The sequence below is a fragment of the Chrysochloris asiatica genome, unplaced genomic scaffold, assembly GCF_000296735.1.
Source record: "Chrysochloris asiatica unplaced genomic scaffold, ChrAsi1.0 scaffold00025, whole genome shotgun sequence".
Classification (NCBI taxonomy): Eukaryota; Metazoa; Chordata; class Mammalia; order Afrosoricida; family Chrysochloridae; genus Chrysochloris; species Chrysochloris asiatica.
Window position 1 is genome coordinate 9,847,992 of NW_006408543.1, and position 8,747 is coordinate 9,856,738.

At 49.2% G+C, this 8,747-nt stretch overlaps 1 pseudogene; it reads left to right on the top strand.

Moving 5' to 3' along the window:
* The first annotated feature begins 1,939 nt into the window (after positions 1–1,939).
* LOC102835278 overlaps positions 1,940–8,747 on the top strand; it is a 119,636-nt pseudogene continuing 112,828 nt past the window's right edge.

Below are 8,747 nucleotides of genomic sequence, written 5' to 3' on the forward strand. Positions count from 1 at the left end.
AAGACAAGAGCAGCAGCAAGCACTGGGGATAAATGCTGCAGCAAACCGAGCCTCACAGATAAACACAAAAACTTGAAGAACATTCCGGTTCATTAGGTGTTTCCCAGCAAAACCCCAAAGGCCCCCTCGAGACAGGAACCCTTCTGTGGGAGATAGCACACAGAGCTAGCTCATGCTGCCAGGAAGCAGCCGAGGCAGGATTTGAACTCAGCACTGTGGAGTCAATCTCCTTCCCATTCACAGGAAAGGACACATCACAGCAGTGGTTCCATCTCACTGCGGATGAGGTCCAGGCCGAATTGTTGTTCAACCGCTCCAGTTTCCTCAGTTGAAAATTGAGAGACAGTAGTGATATCCCCATCACAGATTATTGAGAAGATTCATCAAGTTGGTTCAGGTATAGTGCATTTGAGAATGCCTGGACATAGAGATGCTAGACAGACATGAGTAGTCCTCTTGTGTTATTATTAACACAAGCCACACAAAGACAGCTTTCCTCCTCCACTCCAAATACATCTTCACTTGCCTTGATGAAACCACACTTCAACAATAGGGCCCCTTCTAAAAGCTTCCAGATGTCAGAAGTGTTTGCGATCACCATGCTGCATCAGAAAATAAATCGTTTCCAAAAAGAATCTTAAAAAAAAAAAAAAAAAATGTATCACCTCTCATTCTTCCAAATATTGCACACACCACTTGAAGGAAAAGCTTTGTTAGATGTCAGGAAGACATTGGATACAATGGTGGCAATTTCTCCACAAAAGCCCAGCAAGGGATTCCTAAAGTTATAAATAAATAGTCTAGATGCTTGAGCAAAAAGGGATTAGCTGAGAGATGAGGGGACAGGATCATCAGGTCAGCAAGAGCTGGAGGTGGATGGCACTCTCGTCCCCTGACCCCACACTGGAAGCCCCTCCTGCTAATCCCAGGAGTCCCTTCACTAGGGATGTGCATACTCATACACACACATTCATGCAAAACATGCATGTACATACATGTTCACATGCATGCTCACACTCTCAGACACATACATCCAGTCATGGACACACATTGATACAAACTCATTTATGCATGTACACACATGCTCACACTCTCAAACACACACATCCAGTCATGGACACATATTGATACAAAATCATGCACATGTGTACATACATGCAAATACATGTTCACTCGTGTGATCACATGCTCAGGCACGCACATCCATTCATGGGCGTATATTGATACAAGCTCATGCACACATGTTCGAGCGCATGCTCATGCTTGCACATGCATGCACAGATACAATCCATCCATTTGTGGGCACACATACATGCACGCTCATACACACACATTCATGCATTCACTCATGCACACGTGCATATCTACTCATGCACACACACTTAGGGAAGCAGTTGCATGCTTAAGAAAAAATTAAGTCAGTGGCTTTTCTAAAGGAAGGGAAGTAGGACCAGACTAGCCAAGGGCACTCACTTCAAGGACCAGCTCAGGCAGAAGCCCAGCGCACTGAGGCTGTGATTGGAATGGAGAGAAAGCTCTCTGCAATTCCCTGCCTGTGAGAGGAGCTGTCCCAGGTGATTCTCCCATTGCTCTCAGAAAGGGATAAAGGTGGTGAGTTGTTTCATTGTTGTGATCTTTTTCTTTTTACACCAACTTTGCGTCTATGGCCATAATTTGTCTATCTTCAAAGGGAAATATACTTCCCATTAGCCTGGGAGCTTCTGAGTCCCCCTGACCTACATTGTCCAGCAAGAAGGAGAGGGCTGGGTAAGGGGAGTGGGGGGGGCAGCTGTGCACAAAGCCCTGCCTGGGAGAGTCTCTCTGTCCAGTTGCACGAGCTTCATTATAAAGCTTCAGCATCAGCCCATTCCTGCCCGTAAGACCTGGACTCCTACTCTGTACCTGACCAAGTCAGGGTCCAACACTGACTGAGTAGGCCATGTGGAGGAATGCCTCCAGTCTAGACGGCTTCACCTTCCGTGACAGTCAGGTATGTGTCCCGGAGGTGGAGATAGGGTAGGGAGGGCCAGAAATAGAGCTGCAGGCTGAGGGTGACTTTCTAGTGGAGAGGAAGATGAGGGTGCATATTGGAGGTGTTCAGAGAACAGATGTCGGAGATCAGTCCAGATCTATGTTCTCCCACTTACAGCTGCGGGATCTTGGTTACTTAACCTCTCTGAGCAATGGGGTTGGAAACGGCACCAACCACATAGGTGGTTGTGAATAACAAGTGAGAGAAGAGATGGGTGATGTTGTCAGCACGTGGCAAATGCTCTGTAAAGGCTAGTGGCTTTCCTGTTCTGGAGACCAGACTTGGCCTCTGCAGTGGAGCTTTCTGGGTGAGTTTCTAGCAAACACTGTTAGAAGGCTCATTCTGTCTGCCGTTGGGTAAGTAAGTTTCCAGGCCCATGTGCCCAGCCACTGCCCAGCAATCTAAGGACATTGAGTTGAGGAGAATCAGGAAAACCATGGGAGAAGGGCAGGCTTTACAGGGTCCAGGTGGGACAGTCCTCATGACTCAAGGTAGGGGATCAGCCAGATAGTCTGGACTGATCTCTCTTAGTGAGAGGATGTGAGTGTCTCAGAACCAGGAGTGCTTGGAGCTGAGGGCAAAGGTTTCCCCAACTAGAGCGCTGCCACTGCCCTCTTTGAACCTGGGGTAGTCTGCAGATGCACCCACATCCTCGGCCCCAAGCAGCCCTTGTCTCTGGCCTGAGCAAGTATTGGCTGTGCTCAGAGTGGCTTCTTGTTTCCCAGAATTTCAGAAGCAGCTCCTGGCTGCCAGGGCTCCCACACATCCCTGAGACAGGAGTTTGGACCCTCACAGATGAAGTTGGAGAGGCTCTGTGCTCCCCTGGGGCTTCTGAGACTGAACTGGTGCACCTGTGGGCAGACACGTCTTAACACACACACACAGAACTGACAATGCACAGACAGGTCTTCACACAGTCAGTAGATGCCACCCACTCACATCCCCATGGACTCACACAGAGACATCACACATCACACTCATGAACACAAACACACATGCATGAACATATACCAGTGCACATATACACATATTCACCTGGGTGTGAACTCATGTGCACACATCCACTCGTACAAGCGTATACACCAATGTACACACTCACACAAACACACATGTACACAGACACTTGCATGCATATGTATGCCTATTCACCAATATGCACACACACACACACACACACACATGTGAACACATGCACATTCATCCATGTGTACACTCGTGCACACATATACTCACACAGTGTGCATGTACACCCACACACATACACATTCTCTCTCGTGTGCTCAATCATACATACATACACTCATGCACACATGCACATTCATTCATGTGTTGCTGTTGTGTGCTGTCACATCAATAGCGATCCTGTATATGTTTTCCATGCCACGCCTCTTCACGGGAGCAGAAAGCTGCATCTTTCTGCCATAGTGCAGCTAGGAGACTCAAACTGCTGCCCTCTTGGTTAGTAGACAAACTCATAATCCACTACGCCACTAGAGTTCTTTCATTCATGTGTGCACACTCACAGACACAATGTGCACACACTCATGCACATCTGCAGCAGGTGTCCAGGCCCACATGCATGCACACACATTGCCATGTATACACACTCCAAGACTCAGACTCCCACGTGCACTTTACTGCAAGGATGAACAGACCTGGAGGGAAAGTCACCTCCCACAAGGGAAGGCAGGCTGCCTCCAGATGCTCAGAGAGCGCCCTGCACAGCCCAGGGGAGCAGTGTGTGTAGGGCACAGGATGGGGCAGCCCCTAGAGACCCTCAGAGTCCTGGAGCCCCATTACCTACGTCATACCCATGGAGTCCCATTTCTCATCCCAAATGTCCTGGCTGGTGTTTGGCTCTGCTGCATCCCCATCTTTGTCCACACTGGAGCTCACAAACAACTCCCTGGTTTCAGTTCCTCCGTCCACAACTGAAGGAAGATGGGTGCCTGAGAAGAGCTTACTCCTGGGATCCTTTCTCTCCTTTTCACTCCCTTCTGCTCTCTTTTCTCCCCTGCCTTCAGGAACAGAGCAGGGAGTATCTGGGAGTATCTGGGTGCGGCTGTTAGGCCCTGAATTAGCAAACAAATCTACATCTGCTCCCTTTTGAGAATTTCCAGAGCTGGGGGCAGGGCCAGTCTGCCCTTGTTGTTGTTGTTGTGAAGTGCCATCGAGTTGGTTCCGACCCATAGCGACCCTGAACAGGGTTTCCCAGGCTATAAATCTTTACGGGAGTAGAAAGCTTCATCTTTCTCCCGCGGAGCGGCTGGTAGTTTCGAACTGCTGACCTTAAGGTTCGCAGCCCAATTCGTAACCACTACGCTACCAGAGCTCCTTTGACTAGAGGTGAAATGTGTGGCACCCTTGGAAAAGTCATAGCCAAGTAGGAATCCCTGCTCCCCAAATAAAATCAAAGACAAGAAGACAACGGTCACAGAAAGGCCCACCATCCATCCATCTTTCTGTCCACTTCCCCAACAAGCATTTCAGTGATCCTAGGCTGTGGATTAGAACCTAAGATTCAAATAATTAACAAGGTCAATGTGACAGCTCCCATGACCAAAGCCCCCAGATGTCCCTCCAGCCTCTCTGGGTCTCCTTTGAGTTTAATGGTTTGGGGACCCAGCGCTAGGTGGGCTGTGACTCAGTTAGGTCTGCTGATTCCAGCTTCTGGGAAATTCTAGAGTGTCTGTAATGAAGAGGGATTCCTTTTACATAAATATGCACATCTCAGGGTGCCCATCTGTGCAGAAAAACAAGTAACCCCCTCTTCACCCAGGTGTGAGTAGGATAAGGTGAAAAGCGGGGTACGAATTCATCCCCGATTCCTAGCGGAGAACAGTTTTATTACTTCCAGACACGTGATCGAGCTGTCAAAAGCTCGCGAACTCAGCTTGTTCAAATTGCGAAACATAAGTTGCAGTTCTGTTCTGTGCCACAGAAACATGACAACTGTTATCAATTAGGGGGTTTTCTGCCTCAAGTAACAACAGACTCCAACTCCAACTGGTTCTAGCAAGACGGACGTTTTGTCTCTCTGTGACTGGAAATCAGGCGGAAGGGAGGGATCCCGTCCCAAGGCGCATGACCATTCCCAGCCTTCCATGCTGGCTGGAGATTTGCTAGTGGACACTGGGAGGTCTCTTCTCTCTATCTGTAATCATAAGCAAACAGTACAATTAGAAGTCCAGCCTCAAGGTCCTCTTGCCCTCTCTATATGCAGAAAGCAAAGACAGAGACAATAGAGCAGAGTGAAAGAAAGAGAAAGAAACTGAGTCCCAATGACACAATTGGAGCGCCTGGATTCAGCTGTACCTGAAGCCCAGATCTGCATGTGGGTCCCCTAGTTTGGGAAGCTATGTTTTGCTTAAGCAAACCTGAGTTGTATTTTTATCACTTGCTATGCAAAGAGTCTGCCAGGTGCATTATGGCCCTGGTGACTTGCTCAATGAACATTTACAAGGCCCCTGCTGGCCACAGAGGCAGATGGATCAGAAAGACCCACTGTTCCTAGGCATCAAATTGTGTACTCTTTACGCACTCAAAGGAAAGTCTAACAGCCCTCACAGCAGCTCCTCACCAGAACTGTTCCCAAAGCTCTTAGTGCAGCTTGTCTTTATTTACAAGAGCTAGACGGCCCTCAGCCATGGAGCTTAGAGCCCAGTGGGGTGGAGGACGGATGTGTAAACCAACATGCAGAGAGCTTCACTGACGGTAAGCAACAGTCACTGTAGTGATGAGTGGCCGGGAGGTGGTATGGGGATCGATGAGGCAGACACCCCAGAGAAGCTGACGAAAAGCAAAACCAGAAATTGAAGTTCATTTTTAAAAGGGAAAATAAAGTTGCATAAAATGCATGACAGTATTACAGATTCCACATGCTCTCAGCCTTCTATGTAAATATGCCCATGTGTGTGGCATGTGTGTGCAAAGAAAAATGACTGGAAGGAAACAGTAAAGCCTTAGCTAAGCTTATTTGTGGTGGGTGAAATTGTAGGTGAGTTTTATTTCCTCTTTTATATACTTTTCTGCATTTGCCAAGTTTTCTATGACAAGACCAAACCTGCTGCCATCCAGTCTAATCAAATTTATAGCAATCTTATATTTGGTTTCCAAGGCTGTAAGTTTTTACGGGAGCAGAGGGCTTTATTTTTTCTCCCAAGAAGCGTCTGGTGAGTTTGAACTGCTGACCTTATAATTAGCAACCCAGTGTTTAAAGGGGCTGGGGGAAGCAGTCTGGGGCCATCTCATAAGACCTGAGATGCTCTTGGGTCACCCCTTACTCCAATCCCAAGCCCATGCACTTGCAGTCGGGGCCCCTAAGAGTGGCTGATCTCAGGCCCTCCTTGTCTCTCTTCCTACACCCTCCCTGCCTCAGCCCCACATCTCTTCACAGAAACCCCTCATGCATCTTGTATATGAACCCAGGAGGCCCCTGGGTGGTGCAAACGGTAAGCACAATTAGCTGCTAACAAAAAGGTTGTAGGTTCATGTTACCCTGAGACACCTAGGAGTAAAGGTCTGGCAATCTGCCTCTGAAATATCAGTCATTGGAACTCCATGGAAAACACATGTGGGGAAGCCATGAGTCAGAACTGCCTGCATGGCAACTGGACTGTCAGCCCAGAGCACGGGGCAGTTCCCGCCATGGGCAACCACGGCGCTCTGTAGCTCTGAGCTGATGGACACATGTTTTTGTGCTTGCAGTCTCATGACCCTAAGACACATCCCTGTGGTATCTCAGAGAACCCATGGACTCAAGTGACCAGTCCCCACAGTGGGGGCTCCCTTTGTCTCTGTTTTCCTCTTTCACCCCCAACTCCAGTCCTTGAATAATCCCCCCAAATAAACTCCTGCACCCAAGCTCTGTCCAGGTCTCTGCTTTAGGGGGCCCTGCTCAGGACTCAGAACTTACCACCTCGTCCTCAGTGAACGCTACATCTTCTCCACTATGCCCAGGCCACCCTCAGTAGGGAAGGAACCCAAGCAAGTTTCTCCTCTCCATTGGCAGGGCCTCCACGAACAAGGTTGTCAGAGAAGGGGCCACCTCACCCTCCTGAATAGTTTGGGGTGTTTTGTTTTGTTTTTTAACTTGGAGTAAAAGGGGCCTGAGAAAGTGTGTACGTGTGTGTGTGCCCACATGAGAGCATGTGTGCATACATCTCTGAGTGCATAAGTGCATATTTGCCTGTGAGTGCATGAGTGTGTGCATGAGTGTGTGCACACATGTGTGTGTACATGTGTGCCTTTGAGTGCATGCTTAAGTGTGTGCACCTGTGTGGATGCATGTGTGTAAGCATGCATGCCTATGAGCGTGTGTGTATGTGTGCATGTGTGCCTGTGAGTGCATGAGTGTGTGGCTACATGAGTGTCTGTGTGTACCTGCATGTGTGCATATGTGCCTTGAGTGCATGGATGTATTGCACATGAATGTGTGCACGTGTGCCTGTGAGTGCATATGTGTATGTGTTTGTGTGCGCAAGTGCATGTGCATGTGTGTGTGTCCCTGCATGCCTGTGAGTACATGATTGTGTGTGTACCTTGTGTGCCTGTGAGTGCATGACTGTGGTGTGTCTGTGTGTGCATGTGTGCCTGTGAGTGCATGAGTGTAGGCATGGGTGTGTAACTGGATGAGTATGTGCATGTATGCGTGTGTTCTTGCAGCCCACAATTCTCATGGGTGAAGACTCTGTGCCTGCCTACATGCAGCTGGAGACAGATGAATGGGGCCTGCACCTGCCCCTGGAGCAGCCCCAGCCAGGGAGGGGTTAGTCTTGTCACTGCCACAACTAGGCAGGTGTAGTCCAGGGTGGGCAGTCCTGAGTAGCATGGTGGCCCACGGAGGGGTGAAGTAGTTCTGTTAAGGGAAGTGTCTGGGCTGGTCCACAGGGTGAGTGAACCAGGGACAGCTTGCAGGGAGGAGGTGAGTAGAGCACGGGAGTAGGGGTAGGAGGCGAAGGCCTTGACCTGCCTCTGCTCCATTCTAGAAACTGCTGGCATGGAACCTTCTGGAAAGGACAGGCTGCATAAGAGGACAATGGGGCCTATAGACAATGGGGCTTAAATATCATGAACATTTTCTTGCAAGCTACAGGAGTTCAAACACAGGCCTGGGGTCTTCGAGGCTGTGGACAGGGTCAGCAGTGCATTTTGAGAGATTTTGTGGGGGTCATTACAAGCTCGTGGGCACGCAACTCAGGCAGGTGGCTCCAGTCGGCAGATGATCTCCCAATCTCCAGGAAGACTAACAGGACACATGTTCTTGCTGTTGAACCCACCTGCACACTGCAGTAACTGAACTCTGCTGATGTCAAAGTCCTCAGAGACTCACACACTCCAAGGCTGCATAAATACCTGTTGTTCCCGGACTGTGAGCTGCCAAGAAAAATGTGCAGGTGTTTTTACTCCATCAGGTGTCTGGTTGCTTGGATTCAGATAAACACCACCACTCCTGGGGCTGTTGGTGAGGCTGTGGGAGCAGTGAACTGGAGTTGCGCTCCAGCATTTGTCTGCTTCGAGGCCATGTCATTTCGGAGTCAGATGCTGGTTAGAATTCCTACATCCTTCTCCCTTTGGGGATGGGTAAGCTTACATCACCCCACCCACTTCAAGCCTCTGTTTCTTCCCCTGTAGAATGGAGACAGTAATCCCAATACTGGGGTCTCTGGATAGTGCACACAGTTAATGTGCTCAGCTGCTCACCAAAAAGTTGGCT